The sequence below is a fragment of the Ischnura elegans genome, chromosome 7, assembly GCF_921293095.1.
Source record: "Ischnura elegans chromosome 7, ioIscEleg1.1, whole genome shotgun sequence".
NCBI lineage: Eukaryota > Metazoa > Arthropoda > Insecta > Odonata > Coenagrionidae > Ischnura > Ischnura elegans.
Window position 1 is genome coordinate 116,589,781 of NC_060252.1, and position 21,680 is coordinate 116,611,460.

Here is a 21,680-nt window from a genome sequence, read left to right on the forward strand (position 1 = left end):
TACCTGCTAAGTCGGGAGTATTTTCCAACGAGTAGATAGGCTATCACTGAGTAGACGTTCTTGTGGTATATTTGTGATTTCATCTCTTTTGGTTATTCTATTCTCTTTTATTTACCTTTCCCACAATGCTAGTACCCTGGATTTTTTGCTGTTCAGCGAGTTTGACTGAGGTAAAGTAATTATATACAGTAACATTTCGCCCTTTTTCAGAAATGGTTGCATTAGTTTCAGTACTGCTAAACGGCAATCTGCATTAAGTGAATTACCTTTTCCAACATAAGGGAAGGCATTTGCAAGATATTTGCTCTCCTTGTCAACAGGTAGCCAATATTTATGGCCGTATTTGTCCGGATTAGAAGGAATGTACAGAGTGAAATATACCTAATTGCACTGGGAAAAAGTTGTTCATCAACTATAATGTACGGACCAGGTTTGTAACAAGCAATGTAATTCTCTATGAATCTATCGTACACTATTGAAAAGAGGGCAAACTTGACAGTTTTGAGCCGCTGGAATCAATTAGATTTCTCATCAACTCTTAGACATTGCAAAATGTTAACAAACCTAGTCGTTCGTTGTAGAAAATGGTATTCCCCAGTCGTTTGACCAAATATTCTCAATAGAGTAATCATTTGTACCTGATATTCCTCGGGCATAAAATATGGCTATACATGCAACTAGCTCCACATCGGAAAGTGTAAAATCTTCGTAATTTTGCCTGCGTGGTTCCACAATTGTACATCGCTTTATGTGAGTCAGTATAAACGAATCGATAAATAATCGTATATAATACCTTTTTTTGTAACTACCCATGAAAGGGAAAGTAAATGTAAATTACTGCTTATATTTCGCACGCGTTTTGTCTGAATCTTCAGACTCACTAGAAACGTTTTGAGGAATAAAATCCTCGACTTCGTCAAAGCCGAAATGATCTTTTGTTTCGCGTTCCGATTCACCTTCCGGTATAGAATGCAACATAGATAGGGCTTCTTCACGCTTTCGCCTACTTCTTCTAGCCATACTCCCAGTCAGGAAAAATGAAATCCTTGCTTCATAGGAGTTTTGCAGTCCACTCGAGAGTTCACTGGATTCACTAATGCAAAGGACAGCGCACGGTTTTCCTGTGCGGCACCCGGCAGCCAGCGCTGTCAGAGCCGAACGTGCTAGGACAGTAACTTTATTTCATTCTACTGATTTATTTTCCTGGTTCATCAGTATATCAATTTTTCTGGGGAATCGGTATATCAGAGGTACTTTTTCATATTTGAAAATCAACTTCCACGCAGTCAAGGCTGAAATAAAAGTGCTGCAGCGCAATGCACAGTATTTGCGGGCGGCAGCAAAGGTGGGCGGCGAGAAGGAGGGGAGGAGGGACAGACACAACGGATTCTAAACACATGGATTTGAAAATGCTATGAATCGCATATTCACCACTTTATCGCAAGGTAAAATAATACCAGGACATTCACATAGTTTGTAGATCCAAACACAGACCCGTAAAATAAGAAATGCTTTCAGTCTCGCAAATATGGGCCAAAAGGAAAATAATTGTATATTTAAACCTTTGATTGATTTATATTAATTAATATTGACATAAGAAGAGATAAAAACTTGTATAAATATTACTATTTGGTGAAAAGACAAGCAAAATACATTAGGGAGTCAAAATGACTCCCTTTGGTAGTTAAAGGTAAATTTTGAAAAACGTGCACTATTTTATTTTCTAGAATTATTTTAATCGCACAGCCTTATTTTGTGTCGAAAATGAATAAAAGTCACGGAATTTCAGGCCGGAATTCGGAAAATTTTAGACAGGGCAGAGAAATAAAAATGGCGAGGAGTCAAAATGACTCCATCGGTAGTTCTAGTGTTAATCTCTTTCCAACTTGAGTGTCATACATCAGTTTCTATCATCGCATTCGATATCCTTAAAATGAAAACATTAATTAAGAAATGAGATGATATAAATCTTTTCGTGTTAAGTGTGACAAAAGGACTGAAATAAGAATATTTTCGGAAGAATCTGTACACAAGGATGTGTGCCAATGATCAGTAACACATGTGTTCACATAAAGGCAGCCTTGTTTGAACATGTAGTATTTTTTTCAATTTTACATCCCAAAATAAATACAATTCCTAGAGTATGCCATAAATATTTTAAATGGAAAATTTTAAAATTTAAAATTACTTTCGCTCATTTAATATTACATACATTATTCATAACTTTTATGAGCCTAATTTTACCTTGCGGTAAGCTACGGCTGCACTTTAGGAATATTTCTAAATCAGTTTCAAACGACTCTGACTCTATTTCAGCAAAATTATAACGCAAAGAATTCAGCCGGTAAAAAAATTTCATTCCACAATATAATTATGAAGCTCTGGAGTCTATGATTTTCGGTGATTTGTGCTCGTTTAAATATTTACAAACCAATCTGTGCTGTAAATTTGTTCCACTCAAGTGAATCAACAGTAATGAAAGTATATTTGTTTTATTTCTGCAGCAATGTATACATCTTCAGATTTCAGACTCAGTTAGTGATCGGCTTGCAATTTTGCTCATTTATGTAGATCATACGTGAGAATTAAACCAAGTATGGAAAACTATAAGGTATTGTGTCTTGGTACTGGATCGGATTCATATCTCAAGGGTAGTGGAATCATATGTGGACCTTATAACAGTAGACGTATGTGTGTTACATGTTCGCCTATTACTACAACACGATGCCCCGTGCCGCTTTTGTGTTGACAACACTTCTCTTCTTGTCATTGAGTTGTGCTTCAATGGAGCAGCCAGTGGTTACTATCATTGACCCGCAGGGCGCAATTACATGTAATGAGATACAACTGTTGGCGCCCGCGACATAACGAAGTTGGAGCACGTAGGATCGGCAAATGCTTGATTGCGTAACTTGCTCACCGCAGCCCATCCTCCTTATGCGATTACACTAGCGATTCGATTTCTTGGCCCCCCATTGCGTTCGAACGACGCTCTATCCTCTCGTATCACGTGACAGTGGAAACGAGACACCCAGGGGGGGCTCGCGGGTTGCACTTCTGCGGCAGGGACTGTAAGCGCGGGCTTTTTTCCTCTTCCCGCAGGAGGGCAAGTACTAGAAGGAACAAGGAAGGAGGAGCCGCCGCGATAGGAGCCCGACGACGCCTCCTGGGAGGGGATAGGGAAGGAAGGGAAGGGACGAGGAATCCCGCACCGTCACATAGGCGGCCGGGTCCTACCATCAGCGAAACCAAGCTTACGCAATTAATGTTCTAACGGCCTTGGAGGATTATTCTATGAGGAAGAAAAATCCAACGATCAAATCTTTAGATACCGTGACAGTCTTCCGGCGTGCTTTTGGGCCTACGCCTCGGCTGAGGGCCCAACGGCGCGGCGTCCCCACGGGAGCGCTGGGCCCTCATGCGGCCGGGAACCGCTTCCCCGCACCGCGCCGCGCATCGCCGGGAGTAGACAGTCGCAACCCCCTCACCCCACTCCCCTCCCCCTCCTATCTTCACCACTATTTCCCTCGCAGTTCGGCAGTTCACTCGACCGGCTCCCGCCGCGCGTTACTACTCACTCCACTCCTCCCACCAACCCTCTGAAGTCGAACTCGGACGTGTCTCCCGATCCCCCGCCGAGGGAGACGCATTCGCCGATGACGAGCGACCCTCCGCCGCCGTAGTACCTGATGCCACTCGCCGGCCGGGCGTCGGACGCGCCCGCTTGAAAACCGATTCCTCTGCCGCTGCCGCATTATTTTTGACTTATCCTCTCGAGTCAGTGACTCTGCTACGTAGAGTGTTTTCCCTCCCATCTGACTTCTCCGGGACGTGGTTTTTTTTATGATTACCGCACTGTGAGTTTTCGCCGCTTCGCGTATTGTTGTCGGCCAACAGTGACCGTGGCATCTCTATGCAGCACTGCCAGCTCCTTTCTTCTGACCGTCACTCTTATCTATCGCCTCGTGCACTAAATATTGCGAGACAACCACTACTCTGTGTTACTGTCTCGTCAAAGTGTCTCCTTCCATACTACGTCACTTTGCACCTAAGCTTCCCATTTTCCCCTAAACTGGAATGAAGAGTGGATCTGGAAAAATAGGACTGATATCGACTTAGTGGGGAGAGTTTATGACAGCTGTCATCTCGAAGTATGTGCGTTAGAATATTTCCCGTGGTGAATGACTCATATTAATATTTGTGTCTTTGGGTGTTGTGCCAACTTCTCTATGTCTCGCAGACAATCGTGTGAGACGGAATTCGGTAGTATTGTGGTTTTCAAAGACATCCTAGTAAGGCAAGGAATGCCATTCAACATTCTTCCTCGCTAATGTTACCGGCGTGTGTTTTAACCTACTGCGGCAAGTCGCGGGCCTTGTAGTGGAGGGCGCTGGGGACTGCAGCCAGGGTCTTTTGAAGCCACGACACTCCAGCTGCGACTGCGAACCTTTATTTTATTTTTTACGAGCCGGTGAAAAAGTTAAGTAGAGCTACAGAAAACTGCGATTTTGGCCTAAAATCGTCGTGATTTAAGCTTTTGTTTAACGACATATACTCCTGTGCTGCGATTAGTGACTTAGCAGGCAAAGTTAGGAATTTATCCCTTAAAGTGACAATGGACGAAATGAACACCAATTGCAGAGATCTGTGCAAGTGATTGATATGATGAAGCAGTTGATTCACCAAGTGCTGTCACAACCTTATATATCTCGTCTCGTCTTTGAATTTCCAGCCCTCCCTCCGGCCTGAAGCAGTCCTACATTTCGACATACATCATCTCCAAGTGGTTCGGGACATTTTGTATAGTCTGTCAACTCCGTTACTCTGGTAAGTCACATTTATTTTCATTTTGTCGTTTAAGTAATCATGTTATTCCATTTATTCGTCTGTATTTAGTTTCTTGAAGCGCTTTAAAAGTTCTTACTGAGTGTAGATATTTGTAATTTTGTAAGAGATAACCTCGTTCTCTGGATCAACGTTTTTAAACGAATCAGACAGACTGTCGACAAGTTGAATGTGTAGAATTCCATGGCTAATAATAATTGAGGCGGCTGTGGTAACTTTCCTCACTTTTTTAATCTTACACGACCGGTTTCAATGCTTACGCATCATTCTCGAGAGCTGTTTTTAAATGAAACTGGTGAAAGACAAAGAGAGGAGATTGAAAAATAGTATATCAGCAACATTTTTTGTAACAAACTGTTACTAAGGTATTACCTTGGGGGTCGGATGCCAAAAGAATTTCAATTGGTTATTTTTTATTATTTTTTATATTGGTCGTATTATTTACTCAAATATTGGACCGGATTTGGTAAAATAAGTACATCTGGAGCGGGATTTGTACAGTCCGCCTTGTTTAAGTACGTACTCTCAATAATCCATGCATATGGATTTAAATTAACCGTTATAATTTTCCCTGAAACCATGTGCTGACAGTATTTTTATATGACGGGGTGCGAAGCCAAGGGGTACAAGTGATTTATTTCTTGTCGAAGTTTGGTAAAGTTAATTTTTAAAAGAAATGCACTAAAACTTGGATGCCAAGGGATTCGAGTGAGTGTATATTCTGGGCTGGCATCGAGTAGAAAATCAAATACACTACTAAATATATAGTTCAACTCGTTTGTTTTCTTTGCGTGATATCTGCACATAACTCTGTTTAAAAAAGAAATCATTTGTTCCCCTTGGCTTCTCACCCACTCCTATACTAAGTATTTTTGTTGAAAGTTATTCATCTCACTTGTTGAGAGATGGCCAGAACGATGGTTAGGATCACCAAGCTCTCTTCTCGAATTGTTTGAATGTCCAGTACGCAGTAATTACATAATACTTTAGAGATGAATAATGAATTTGTACAAGAAATATTAACGGATAGGTTCACTCGAATTCAATGTAAAATGATGATAGCTGTATCGTAAGTTTCATGGCAGGGGGATACTGAACGGAGAGGGGAAGTTAAAAACCGTGTTCGGGGTGAGATTGTGGGGTAAGCGAGAGACAGAATGGGAACTTGGAAAATGGAAAAAATGAATGGGTCTTACCCCGAATGGAAGAAGAAAGTCAAAGTTGGGAGGGAAGACAGGGGGAAGACAGGTTTCTGCAAAACACTCCACCTTAACTGGTAGAAAACTTAGATTAAATTCGCAAAAAAGTTATCATACCGCTAATTTATCTCATCTGCTAAAATATGAAAAGCAATCAGTGCTTTGAAATGTGAGGGTATTGCGGACCTCCGTCACGGAAATTAAAGCAGTAAGAAGGCTTGCACTTAATTACCGATTTTCTCTTCGCTCTATTGTATGCTCTATATTTGTACAAAAACAATTGTTTTCTTCGTATTATAAATGATTAAGCAAGGCAAAACTTATCATGACTCATGAAAGTCAATCAGGAACAGTTCAGTTGGCATAGCCTACCCTGTCTAACGCTTGCTGTAGAAGACTCACCAATGTAAATGCAGTACCAAGCATCATTCGTGTGAATCATAAATATTCTAGTACAGTGGCGGAAAAAATTAACGCAAAGCTCGTTGGCGTCTGAGAGCGGCCAGTTCAGGAACTACTTGTCTACCAAAATTTTGCCCTCGTAATGCTCTCATACAACCGGGAGTTTTAAAAGCAATATATCCCTTATACCGGGGAAATAATCATACCCGTCGCATTATCACAAGGCGCAAAAGATCCAGCTACGAATTCTTCGCCATATTCTCCGAAGTATGCTTCGCCCTCGACTCACCTACAATGGAATCCACTCTCGTCGGGACATAGTGGACACAGCCGACATATTGGGCATTGAGACTGCCCTAAAACCCAATCGTTCGGGTGGTGTAGTGGGTAAAGGCTTCATGCTTCGAATCAGGGGTTCCACGGATCAAGTCCCAGTGACGGATGACTTGATGCTGCTCACAAACACACTGTAAATATTTTTCTGATCTTAAAACTTCGCAATATCTATCAATAGGTCCATAGGACGTTGCATGGCTATTGAATTCTTACGCGCTTATTTATTTGTTGAAATTCAACCACCATATTGCATAACCATTTGGGCAGTTGACTGTGGAGTGAATTTTGACTACCATTTCCGCGTCGTCCAGCACCGCTTCAAGGCCCCTAACCATTTGCTGCATGTGTGATGTGTCACGGCCTGCTACTCCTCCCTCATTTCAAGGGAAAATTCCTCGGAAGTTCTGCAGAGCTGAGCGAAGGAAGAACATCAAGCCGCCCAAACTCAGTAGTTCTCAATCGGGTAATTTTTGGCGTCTGCGCATGTATTTCATCAGAAACATTGAGCAAATGGTTAAGTTAACAGAGGTTAGACTTACCCTTAAATTTTTCAACAAAATGAGCATTACGCACACATTAAAAAAATATTTTATCATTATTATGGAACTAATGTTATTTCGAAATCATAGAAATATTGGACTGTCCCCGTTTTTAGCTATTTATTTATTCCCTACTTCGAACTTGTGATTACTTTTAGCTCTCAACATAGGTTAAGGAATAGAGTAAATCTCACAATGAATTATTCGAGGTAATTTCGCGTCAGAAAGGCGGTTGTCAGACATTTATGTTAATTTACAAACTAACTTTTTAAAAATAAAAATGATTTTTCATTACCTTCACCTATCAATGAAGAAATTTTATTCTTGTAATCACATGAATTACCATTCATTTTTACATCTTCATTTTATGGCCGAATTTCCAGTATTCTCTATTCATTGAAGAGGAGCGATAGAGTTTTTTTGACCATCCCGTGAATTATAGTGTGTGGTCGAATTTTCCCATTGTCTTAGCAAAAAATATATTTCCAATAAGCCACATAATGATTACAAAAAATTTACCTCATATACAGCAGGCGTTTTCTTTTCACTTTCTTACGAAGGATTTACTCCCATGATTGTTGCATAATTGAAATGTGCATCAAAGATGGACTTCTGAAACAGTCTACGTAGCAAAAGAAAAGTAAATGAGTTTAATTGTGGACATTAAATATTTTGCGGAAAAGGATTCGGACACAAAAACGGAGTAGACCGGTAAATGACTGCAAGGTAAAGCATTTGTGTTTCAGAGAAGACGGGAATTATGCAGGAATTGATAAAGAAAACTAGCATCAAAGATCGGATTTGAACAAAAGTAATATTCACTGGGTTTAGAAGAAATAAATTCGAGAATCAATTGATTGATTATGCCTGAACGAGAAATTCACAAGGAAAAATATATCAGTCCATGAAATGTATCAACTTGTAGCAAGGAAATATTAATCATAATTCGATTACCACGGAAACAAATTCTAGATAAAATTCATTCCCTTCTATTAACTAAATACAATTAAATTCCTTTACGTTCCTTTCCAACCATTCAAATTTCAGTATTATCTCCAGTTTCCTAAATAACTTTTCAATAAGTGAAAATTATAATACTTTTCTGATTCTCATTTTATGTCAGTTTATAAAATTTAAAAACATATAACGCTTAGTTCAGATACATCTATTTTAATAAAGATCTAATTTTTAGTTGATGTTGTTAATCAAATACGCGTTCATATGGATCATCATTGAGATTAAAAATCAAGTTTTAAAGACATTATGAAGTTCAAAAAGCTCTATTTACTCCTCTCATTTCACTATGAAAGAAATCGTTTACTGACCAAATTAATCAATTTCTTTGGATAACTACATGAAAGAAATTATTAAACCTTAAAATGGCCATAACATATTGCGTTACCTAAATCAATTCGGCTTCGCATTTCTTTTCAATTGCAGTATGTTACAAGTTGTTCCAATATAATCCTCGGGAAACTTATTGGGCGTAGAATATTGAGCAAAGCATTGCAATACTGAACTGAAAACAAACAACTGATTTCTCGGAGGTGGCTCAAAAAGTGCTTTCATTCTGTTTTGAGGAACTCTATAGGAGTTTTCCCTTGAAGGGGAGGAGTAGCAGGCCGTGACACATCACACATGCAGCAAATGGTTAGGGGCCTTGAAGCGGTGCTGGACGACGCGGAAATGGTAGTCAAAATTCACTCCACAGTCAACTGCCCAAATGGTTATGCAATATGGTGGTTGAATTTCAACAAATAAATAAGCGCGTAAGAATTCAATAGCCATGCAACGTCCTATGGACCTATTGATAGATATTGCGAAGTTTTAAGATCAGAAAAATATTTACAGTGTGTTTGTGAGCAGCATCAAGTCATCCGTCACTGGGGCTCGATCCGTGGAACCCCTGATTCGAAGCATGAAGCCTTTACCCACTAGACCACCCGAACGATTGGGTGTTAGGGCAGTCTCAATGCCCAATATGTCGGCTGTGTCCACTATGTCCCGACGAGAGTGGATTCCATTGTAGGTGAGTCGAGGGCGAAGCATACTTCGGAGAATATGGCGAAGAATTCGTAGCTGGATCTTTTGCGCCTTGTGATAATGCGACGGGTATGATTATTTCCCCGGTATAAGGGATATATTGCTTTTAAAACTCCCGGTTGTATGAGAGCATTACGAGGGCAAAATTTTGGTAGACAAGTAGTTCCTGAACTGGCCGCTCTCAGACGCCAACGAGCTTTGCGTTAATTTTTTCCGCCACTGTACATGTGAAGATGTAACTAGAATTTTAATTTTCCTTTCGTCCAATTTGGACTTGTGGCCCAGAATATCTCGATTTTTTAATAGAGCGCATTTTATTCAGTTTGACTTTCTACGGCATTTTGTTGTCAATGCCCTTTCTTTTCTAATTTCATATGCTACTTTTTTTCAATGCCACTATGCATTTGTCGCTTCAAATGGATTTGCTGTGTTGGTCGTCTCTTTACAGACTGCTGAATTTAAAGAGAAACGAGCGATTTTACTTTTTTGCATGAAACGGGGATTGAAACGGAAAAATCACCAATCGCATAGTTGATAAAGTATGACGAGAGCGTTTCTTTTCATGTATTTTTGCGATTTTAAAATTTTATTATTTCAGTGCAACGTAAATTAAAGTACAATCGTGGAAATGAATAGGTATGAAGTTTGCAGTGGTGTCCATCTGTACATATTTCGCATTCTTTCTTTTAAGTTGCTCTCTAGCAGTGCCGTGGGAGTTGGGAGAGCCTTATTTCGGTCAGGCATGGGTGCCTTATCGGGTAAATCGGTTTCCGTTTATGAGAATTCGTTTATTTCGGGATACGTATTCTTGAAAACCATCATTTTAAATTCATGTTAATCTGATGACAAATGCTGAAAAAAACCACCCGGGGACCTAAGTTGGTCCTAACACCGAGGTAATGGGAAAACCGCGAAATTCAAAAGACTTTCCTAGAGGTGTACCCTGGTTTTCGGTAGAAGTCGCCAAATCATGTTTCACCTTGAGAACTGTACAAACGATGAGAATAATTCATTTTTCGTGGCTACGAGGTGAAAATATGTCGATATGTATGTTTTTTTTGAATAAAAATCGACGTAAAATATGATTTTTTTCGCAATAAAATTATCATCGGCTTAGATGTTTTTTGTATAAATACCGTTGAAAATAGCTAACTATACAGCTCTCCGTGAGAGCTAGCTGCTTGAGAAAAATCGTTTACATTTCATGGAGTCGTGGCCGTAAACACGGAAAAACAAAAAACGTGGGACAGATGTAAGTGAAAATACATTGCATATTAATGTAGTGAAACACCAAAGCACGGAAAAATTGTCCTTCAATGACATTTGGGTGGCACCGCCCTGCTCTGTGGACCTGTTCTCAATGTCATTTGGTTGTAATGCTGCAATACTGGCTATGCCCAATGAGCCAGACCTGACTACGGAGCAGGCAGCATTGGGGGGCTACTCTGGGTATTTATTATTAATTAAGTAGGAAATGCTTCATTTGGTATCCATTCCCGTTTATCACTATGGAACTGAAATTGCGCGTTTCCCAATTTTCCACTTGACACTTGAGCGCTCTTTTTGGTTTCTCTGTCCTCTAATGTCAACAGGCGTACTCGGAGTGGGGTCGGATGTCATGGGCGGACGCGTCATGCTTGTGACCGGCAGCGGTGGACGTCAAATGACTGCTCGATCGAGATTCACAGCGCGCGTAGCGTATATTCCGACGCGGCCTGCATTCTTGGAGACGTTCCGTGCGGTGAGCGATATGTGGTTTTGTTGACCGTCACGGATACGCCACGTCTCCTGCGGGCGTTTATGAACTCTCTCCCACGGAGTTATATCTTTTTAGAGTTGATGCGTAGTTTTCCGTGGCGTTGTCTACATGGTGTCTCCATGCTTCTGGGTGTCACCACGGATTTTATATTCGACGACTGTTTCTACGGTATTCAAACCGGCGTCTCCAGGTCGACCCGTCGTCACAAAGAAACTGTCGTCGCTAAGAAAATCCATGTGGTGAAACCCAGAAGCATGGATACGAACTTTTTAGAGTTTTGTCCTCGGCGTTTATCCGAAATAATCCCTAATCCCGGATAAAAATCGTAGAGAGCCTATATAGCCAATGCATAAAGGTGGCCCTACTAACCTACGCATAACTAAATGCATGTCTTTTAATTTTCCCAGTATTCCTAACAGCATGTTTCGCATTTTTAGCTTTATAGAAATTTTGACTTGATGTGAGGTCGGCAAATGTTGTCTTTTGCATGAATGTGGATGCATAATTAGATCGAGGCGCAACGTTTTTATGACCGTGTGGTGTGAATCTGGGAATCCTCTTGCATACTGCATGCTAGAGATTGATCACCCCCTTCCACACACCCTAGAGGTGGCTCGCAGGTTATTATGTAGACGTAGTGCGTCACTGGTAAGCTCTATCTGTGCTTACCCTCGGCTCCCTTATCAACGGGTTTTAAAAAATGACCGCTCTCTGGCGATTGTTGCATATTAATCCTCAATATCGATGGCTACGTTTTTACATTACGTATCTCAAAATTTGGCCGGTTTGAGACGAATATTAAGAAAAAAGTGTAATGACAACCTCTGCAAGAGCTTTCAAACAAAACGGTTCATGAGTAGGACGGCGCATTCGAAGATAGAATCGGAACTCTTTCCACCCTTATGCATTCAATAAAGCTATTATTTAAAATCTTTATGATCCACATCCGATGTCTTCCGCAACTTTTGATCCGATGTATCTGATGAAGGGCAATATCCGCGGATATTTGGATCCGCGGTATCCGATCTGACCATCCCTAGAATAAATACATCGCTATATGACGATCGCCGCAAAATCATTGGGATAATTTGTACCGCACCCTTAAGAAGAATGTCTGATATGTCCGGTTTTTTCCTTGCGAATAATGGCGAAGTGTAGAATTCTCTGGTAAGATTTCCCAAATCTCCCTCCGACGCTTCGTTGATCGAATAGATTTTCATTGGATTGCATTGCACCTCTGAATCCGTGAGTGCGATGGAAGGCTCATCGAAAAGTTGGAAGGATTTTTGGGAAATCTTACCCGTTTTTAAACGCGAGACTATTCTTCACTGCCAAATATCTTCTTTTTTTCATTTTGAGGTCGATTTATGGATTCATAAAAATGCAGTATTATTCCGTTTCCTCGCTCATTAACTCAGCGAATCAACGCAAAGGTTGTTTAGGATAGGGGATAGGGATCTCGCATCATTGCACATCGCGGACATTGAATGTCGCACGCACAATAAGGAACACTAGTTAACAGGTCATTCTTAATGCCGCGACGATAACTTGGCTCTTGAAAATGGCCTGAAGAAAGCGGTTTCACTATCAGTTTACTTTTTACCTCCGAAATGGTGATGTTTGATTTGTCTTGAGCCACCAGAATAGTTTAAATAAACACTTGCAATTTTTCACGATTGTTAAATATATGCCAACCAAGGTTTCAATATTACTTCATCATCTTCAAGGTACAAAATGGTTGAAAGGTACAAAACATTTTTATCTTGAAGATGATGTACTTACCATGCGCGCAGCTAGGAATTAAGGATAGGGGGGGGGGGAACGGAGCAACTAATACTTGGGGGTATGGAATACGGGAGGTGCGGCCGCCTTCCGCAAGAAATGTTTTAGGATAATTGGTTCAAAATTGTGAGTTTTACGGCTTTCTGAGGGACATTTTATCAATCCTTACACTATTCCTAAAGTAATATTTATCGAATTAATTAAAACGGATTAAATTTTAAAATTTCACTGAGTTCTGGGGGGTATTTATCCCCCAAAAACCCCCTCCCTTGCTGCGCCACTGGTAGTAACAACGAATTCTAGGTCGGAATAAATTTCATAATTGCGGAAATTGTGTTTATTTCAATATGGAACAATTCCACTCCATCAGGCTTTGATCTTGGGATTTTACACTATCCGAATGGGTAGCTTCGGATAAGCTTTGACAAACTGTGGTCCAAGTGTGGGCCCCTGAGGAGACACAGTGGGCGATAGTTCAAACGATAAACTCCGGTTGGAGTGACGTTATTGGACCGTTGTTTCTGAATGGAATCCCACTTAGACCCAAGTCCCGAGGGTCGTAAATATTATGGCGGTCTTCACGCCACCTACCCTCGTTTGTACGTCCCCAGATATTATTTCCCACGACCCTCTTCATTGTTGCCGTCCAGAAGGATTCTTTATTCCCCTTGAATGTCTTGCTCTTATATTCACGAGTCCCTTTTATTTATTTGCCACAACACGGTGAGCCGAGGGTGTATACATGAATACCTCCATGGCACCAAAGCTCAACAATCACCCACAGAATCAAATCCGCTCATCTAGTATTACAAGGTCTACGTACTATATGAGCGGATTTGATTCGGTTGCTGTTTGTTTAGCGTTTATGCAGTGAAGGTATCGATTTACCACAAAAGAAAACTGTAAAAAATCTCTGTGTAATGTTTCAGTGAACCTTAGATGTACGCCTTAAACCCATTATGCGAGGCCTTTGTTTCTTAAGATCTCTACATCGACTCATCAAAGCTAAAGAAATACTCACACCCGATAAACGCATTTCTCCTGTAAAGACAGAAGCCTTCCTCACCTGGATCGTGCAGCCTTGTTCTGTAATTCCCATAATTATTGACTTTGTTGTCCCTACATTCAAATTCAAATGATTAGTCTGCGCCCAACTGTTAATTCTCTCGATATTCTCATTGACAAGTAAGATTAAGGCTATAATGATCTATTTAAAGTACAACGCCAATGAAATTTAAATGAGAAATTATTGTATTGTTCATTTTTTCTATGGCACTGTCAAGATAAGAAATTAGCGCCATTCTTTAATCCGCGTCGCCTATCTCCTGTATCCGCCTGCAGCCATGACAATAACTATCTCATCGCTTCTTTTGTGCTGCTATTTTTATGGGCTTGTACAGAGTTATTTTTTCGGTATAAAAAAGTCCTCTTCGAAGTACTTGAAAAAACTTCAAAACTCTTGATGAATGAAAAAAATTCCTTCATTCCTCGTTCATTATTTAAGTAGTTGCATACATTTTTGAAAGATTTCCCTCTCCTTTCCGTACACTATGGGCCGGTTTTATAATGTCTGGTTAAACCTCACGTTAACTAACGTGAAGATTACGGTAACGTGGAGTTTAACGAGAGGTTGTGTTTTATAAAGCAAATCCTACCGCCGCACAGTGGGCTAGAATAGAAAAAAGCTGGCCAAAAGTCGCTAGAGTCTAATTTATTAGTAAATTAACGAAACATTTTACAAATTGTGTATTGTAAATGTGCAATTTAACTTGTTTAGGATTATGCAGGCCAAAATGTTGTTTAGAAGGGCGATAACAATTAAAATAGGCGAATGTGCTGCGGGAAGCAAACTCTACAGGGGCACGCCTATCTTCTGCTCAGGAAATATCAAGGGAAAAATTGAATTTTTTCTACTGCTAACAACGTTAAAGCTATCAAATAGTTTTGCATAAGGTAAATTTTGAGTCAAAAAGTCAACTTTTCTGGTATGTTTTACCCGATTTTTTCTAATCTTCTAATGTTCTAATCCTTGTGTCGGGCTTCCAATGCCTCTTCGGAAAGCTGCCCAATAAGAAGAATGTCATATTTCACGATTCCTGCTCCATTTATAAAAACTTTGTGAATAGTTCCCTCACTATTTGCCAAGACGACACTATGTAAATCTTGACTAGTCACTGTCGTTGTATCCATAACTGAGCAACTACTCTGTGGACGTCCTTCGGCAATTCGACAAGGAATACTGAAAGGAAACTGACTCGGCTAGAAATGAGCGAGCCAATCGCTTAGACGGCTTATTTTGGGAAAATTAAATTTCTAGATTGGAAAAATTTGCACGTGTTCAAAGTAAAAGAACAAATCTGGGGACACAAGTGGGCAGCCGCCGAGTGAAAAGGGCTAGGAAAGCGCGCGAACCGTTAGGTTTATTACCGTCCGCACGCGGCCTCCGCGCGAAGACCCAAGGGTAAAACCGTCAGATAAGGGTACATACCATTAAGTCACCGCAAATAATAAGTAGTTGAGTGCAATGCAACATAAACGTAGACCAGTGGTAGAGACCATAATAATTTATAATTTTAATATTGAATAAATACTAGCTAATAATTTCACTGTCAAAAACTTGAATCAAAAAGACATTAAAAAATATCAGGTAATCAGTTCCATCGAAAACCGAACTATCATCATTCTTACATGGGTAGCCAAAAAAATTGCGGACTACAACTACGAATCATTTTAAAAATTTTGCTTAACTTCGAACTGCTTCTTGCTACAATGGAAAGTAAAATCTTTTTCGATGGATGCGACGAACACTTACTGAAGTCACAACGAAACGGAGGCGGGTGCAAGGAGGCTTTGGTTCCCAGGAACAAGTAGGTAACTATATCCTCTTTTAAAGCGCTTCTGACGTTGAACAGATCAATCCAGTGTTATAGTGGATGTTCACTCGACACTCTCTCTAGGACAACTGATGGATGTGGTACGCAAAAACAACCGAAAACCCCTAACTAAGAATTCCATTTGTCGGAACAAGTGGCGGTAAGGGTCGGCAAAAAGAGACAAAAAAGTGTAAAAAGCATAACATGGGATAGCTACCGATGAACTAGGGGAAGTAGAAAAGAGTCATTACTGGTAAGGTTCTAAAACCAGCATTGTCGGGCCAGTAAGTGCGGAGGGTCGCAAATCCTCAACCATTCGGCGTGGGCGCCTGTCGCTGCACGTGCATGACCTTCCTAAACCCCTCGACCGCAGCCTGCCCATGATGCTTTAGGGAAATCCGAAATTCTGAGAAAATCCTTTCAAATATATTTTAGCCATAACTCTGCCGAGGAACCTTCCAATGACCTAATTGTAGAATTGCCAGTCACCAATATAGCAATAAATTGTTATTTGCGACAAGATGTTAGTTGAATTTAGCCATTTACAGTATAATGTGCAAAAACAAGATGACAATTATTCATAAAATATGTATTCAAGTGCCAAATGTCATTGGACTTTTAGTATTCCGTAGTCTTTATGCACGGATATCATATCCTTTCTTCGCTTAGTCCCGCCGCCGTTTCGTGGCCGCCACAGTGGACCGTGCGGCCGGGGTGGAAGTAGTTAGCTTTTGTATGTTTTGCAACAATTGAGGTCAATTATCCATTAAAGGAGTCATTAATTACGATATCACCAGACGGACTTTCACAGCGACCTCTCCCCTCCCCCCTCCTGTCCTCCTCAGCTTTCTCAAGCTCTTCCATTCTCGGCTCCGAGAGGACAACACCGAGCCAACTCCCTACCCCCCCCCCCCCCCCTCCTCATCAGTCTTGCGAGACATGTAAAGGTGTCATGCTACCCACCCTTTCCACCTAACGGTATAAAAAGTAACAACTGTTCAAGAAGTATGTGAGTTTCTGGATGTGTTCTCATTGAACATGAACTCAAGAGCCGTTGAATTGCAAAGAGCTCCCACGGCTCGATTAGGGAATACAAACCTGCGGGTGGAAAAACAGTTAGATGGGGATACATACAACATAATTATCCCCCGCGATCTATTGAAGATTAACTGTACTGATTTCGTGCTGACTGTCTACTTCCGAAAGACCTACTACTGTGTTTTTAGTCATCAACATCAACAGTTTGACGTAGTCGGGGAGAGGGTGGAATTCTCCGGCTTTGAAGACGAGAATGGAAGAGTGGAGCGATTCAACATATGTCTACTGGCTAACATCACTGATTCGGAAAAGAGACGTGTGGCAGAAGAGCAGCACCCAATCATCTGGTGTGATGTGTACGAATGCATCAGGCCTCGAGTCTACGCAAAAGGAGGAGGAGGAATGATTCAAAGTGATTGTACTGACGGTCCAAAACCTGTGTGTTATACAGACCATAGACAATCAAAAGTGGATTATGGTACCACAGAGGCTACTAAAGGTACCCGTCTGAGAGTGATAAAGTTTATACTCAAAATTGAAGATGATATGTATATTTATTAACAATAAATATATTAAATACTATATTATGTGTTTTTTATTTCCAAATGAAACACCAGGGTAAATTTTAACAACAAAAGTTTATTTTCTTCAACCACACACAGATGAGTTTGTTACATTGTTCACCATATACATGGTTTCATAGTTCATTTCCCCACTCATACTTATGTTATAATCCTCTTGAAACAATTGAACAGCACGTCTGAGCGCAGACAGTTCTCTAGCACTCTCGTTTAAATAACCACATTCGATTAAATATCCCCAGATACAATCATATTGTCTCAATTGTATAGCATCGTAAATTATCAAAGTGAACATGATGATGTAAAACAATAAAATGATACATTTGACTAGAAAATCTAACATATTTTATTTCGTATACACCAATCAGCTAGCTTAAAACAATTTTTTCTGGCACACTGTAGATTACCATCCATATGAATTTCAATTAAACATCCCTCGTTTGTGGTTAATTTATTGAGAGAGGGACAACCATAAAGTTCCAGATTAGCCACACAAATACCCTTGGGAAGAAGACTGGTTAAGAAGGCAGCTTTTTGTGCACCCTTTGTGAATAGATATTTAAAATTTTTAGTATAATTGTGAAGTATGCTCTCCAATTCAGAATAATCTACATCCCCATAATATTCTGTCAAGCCGTGATAATTATTTCTCAACCAAGCAGACTCTTTTGTAAAGAGCAAATTCTGTGGTGATTTAAATAACCACGAATTACAGCATTTATTCTGAACAGCAATGATTGTCAATTCTTTGACAATGAATTTTCCATTGCTACCAGTAAATCCTTGAAACTCGAGAATGGCGCTCATCGTGATATGTGATCAGCTTACAAAGCCGTTAAGCTCAAATGCCAGGGGTTGATCGCATATCAAGATAAACTAACTTACGGAACTTTCATTCACGCCAGAGGTTAGCTTATCTTTCATCCACACTCAAGCTGACAACTTTTGATTATCAGCCGAACCAAACGCTATGAGTTCCATCTCTAATTCAAGTCGTTCATAATCACAATCTGTGATATTCTTTGTTAGTTTGGTGGCGAGAAAATGTCTCACTTTGTCACGACTGACAGACAGTCTCTGAAGGAAAAGATTAATCAACTTGGAGAGTTTCATCAATGCATCCCATTCATCCTTCTTTAAGTTAAAAGATTTTTTGATAACCAAATGTGTCTTCCCAAAGTAATTTGCATACACCAAACAGGAAGTTAAAAAATGCTTTTCCCCTTTGTAAAAGAACAAATCCACATCCTTTTCACACTTCAAGATGTTTACCCACTCGCTTTGTGAAACATTTACACTTTTTTTTCCAACTTGATTAAATTGCACCACTGAATCAAAGTCACTGCTGGGATCATATCCAAGACATACAGTCTTTGTTTTTGCCCTGTTCAAGTAATACACAGTTTGAAGCACTAAATTGTTAAAGTTGTGGAATGAAGTAGGAATGGGGAGTTCAGCTGGTCTCTTTCTCTTCACCGGTGGAGGATGTACATCCGGTGTCCCCAACGTCTGCATGACGACTGATGCATGGTGACGTGATTGTCTTTATTTAGAGGTAGATGTAGGTGGAGGGATGGGGGAGCAGTCATCGGGGCAAGGATCAACTTCCACCTTTAGACGGTTGTATTGAAACCATTGCGCTAATGAATGTGCATCTCTCAATGCACAAGTGCTGTTGCGCAACTTGTGACAGGGATTGAGGCAGGTAAAGGCAAGAAAGGAACATTTTTCGGGAGGGGGGCAGTTTAGCTCTTTTTCGAGAGAGATGAAAGTGCGTCCCGTGAGATCTGTCAGGAACTCACACTCTGCTTCGCTGAATGCGTAGAGAGCGGTTGCATCCTCAGTCATAGCTTCCAAGGTAGATGAAAGTTCGGCGTGAGAAATGAATCCCTCATTGAATGAAGTCTCATCCCGTTGTAGGGGGTCTGGGAAACGTAGCTTCTTTCCTCCAGCGGTGAGCTTCCCATGTTTCTTGAAACTGCCCCAAAATAGACGATTTGAATCAACGTCGACGGCTGCAAGCTCCGTCACCCCGCCTTGGCTATAAGTCACAGATACCACGATCTGCATTCTGCAACAGACTCTTCTCAAATAATCACCTCCTCTTTCTGCTCATCATATTTATTCGGGAACAGCACTGCTGAGCTCTGGGATGACATTTGGCTCGCCTCACCCGCTTGAAGGTCTGATGAAACAAATTCAGGGCTCGGCAGTCGTTGAGATGAGGAGTGGTGTGATGAAAGTGTCTGAGGAATTTGTGTAGTGTTTGACCTACTGATTTACTAACGGTATAGAGGCAGCAGTATTCACCGCAAATATCCGAATGAAAACTTTGAATTTGAACGTGATTGCGAGTGACTGAGAATGGCTTTAAAAATTTTCTTACATTTGAGACGAAAGGAGGTAATCCGTACGAATCAAAGTACTCGGCAAAATATTTGTTTAAATATACCACCACCCAGTGTGAACCCGGTAAATTTGATGGATCTAAATTTATTATGTAAACTCCATTTTGAGGTGATTTTGGTAACTTATCAGAGGCGTAAACTCCACGGAATATACTGAGTGGTCTTAGTACCGTGTTAATTTGAATTCCATCCATGACTAAAAGTTTGTGATAATGTTTCTATTTTTATCAATTTCTAACGTTGCATCATACTCTGAGAAAATAAGACACGTAACCGTTCTCGATAATTCGTTCTCGAATCTCGCCTCTATTCTCACAACTCCTCTATCACCCAGACTTATATAATCTTCGTTACCCGAATCATCGGGTGTTAGATCGAAGACTAGCATAAAATAACCGTGTCCAAACATGTCGTAAGTGATTTGATTACCTCTATTGTAATGCTTTATCCCACTACCTGAGAATATCGTGTCATACGCTCGTGCCCAATACTTTTTACTTGAAAAATTGCATTGTAATCCCTCGGATGGAATTTGCACACCGTTCACGAAGAGTGAAAAATTCTCGAGCGAATAATGAGAGAGAGCAAATGGGTTCTTATTCAAACTTCCCGCGTAAGCCTCATTATCAACCATTGCAAAAATAATTGTATTCGGTATTCGTCCCACGATCGCATTGTCGAGGCTCAAAGTTCGTCCACCAGAGGGAACAGTAAAGGTTTTCAGTTCCGTACGTTTGTAGTGATATTTAGCATTGTTGTTTTCCAGGATTTTATTATGTGCAACTAAAATGGATGGGTTAATATCGAAATGTTGAACGTATAATGTTGCGTCTAAAATTTTCAATAGTCCATCATCACTTCCTCCCATAAGATAGAAAGCATGATTAGATAGCAATAGTCTTATACCTATGTCTACTCGATCCATCATTAATTGAACCTGGTTGAAAATATCTACATGCAGTTTACCATACAACTCAACCTCTGCACTGTTCTTAAACCAACCTTTGCGCCTTGTATAGCCGGAATTTGATGCATCTGTCATGTTAATATCGTCTCCCGAGTCCAACTCCCACCCCACATTTCGTAAATGTGTTTTGCTCGCATCAGTACCATAATTTAATACATTTTCCAGGTAGCTTCTATAATGGTAATTATCCTCTGATGGTGTGACCAACGTTCCATTGAAATAAACGTTACACTGCTCGAAGAGAGAGTGCAAAATATTATTTACTACTCCTGGTTGATTAGTAGCTGATTCATTGTAATCAGTCCCGTCTTTTTTACAAAGTTTCACTTTAAGTCTAAGATATATACTATTCAAATCCTTGTACGCATCCCCAGAGTCTTTGATCACGAATTCTATAACCGATCTATTATCTAGCGAAGATATGGGTTTGTAGGACACAAGTCTTTTTGCTAAGATGTTAGTTTGAATCGGTGGATTGGGTTGGAATAAATCCAACGAAGTCAGCATATGCTCCGCCATTATCACGAAAAAATATCTCCTCCAACGACCTTCTTTCCTCTTCGACTTCTCATTGACTGTCGCTTTTTTCTCACATCACTAGGTTTTATTTTATTTAACCGTGGACGTTTCACGATTCTCAACCCTCCTCCAGACATGCCTTTTATCTTTTCCTCGGCCTTACGTTTCAAGTTCTGACCTGCCTCGTTTATTCTACTGCGCATTATCTCCTTCACCGGTTTTGTACCAAGGTCTCCAAGAGCTGATGCTCCAGCGCTCGCGACCTCCTTACCTACGGTCTTCAACCCACTAAATAGCAAAGGTTTGGCAAATCTCCATAGACCAGCGAGAAAACTTCCGATACCCCGTCCCTTTTGCACCCTATAAGAAGCCCTATACAGGGGTCCTAT

At 40.5% G+C, this 21,680-nt stretch overlaps 1 protein-coding gene across 3 annotated transcripts in view; it reads left to right on the forward strand.

The window, feature by feature from the left end:
• Nucleotides 1–21,680, forward strand: part of LOC124161954 (deoxyuridine 5'-triphosphate nucleotidohydrolase-like) — an 86,020-nt gene that overhangs the window by 21,652 nt on the left and 42,688 nt on the right. For 2 of the 3 annotated variants that reach the window (XR_006865453.1, XR_006865452.1), the window contains exon 3: nucleotides 4,733–4,827. The exons of the other annotated variant lie outside the window; for it this stretch is intronic. The gene's annotated coding sequence lies outside the window, so the exon portion shown is untranslated. The remainder of the gene's footprint in view (nucleotides 1–4,732; nucleotides 4,828–21,680) is intronic. 3 annotated transcript variants of the gene reach the window in all.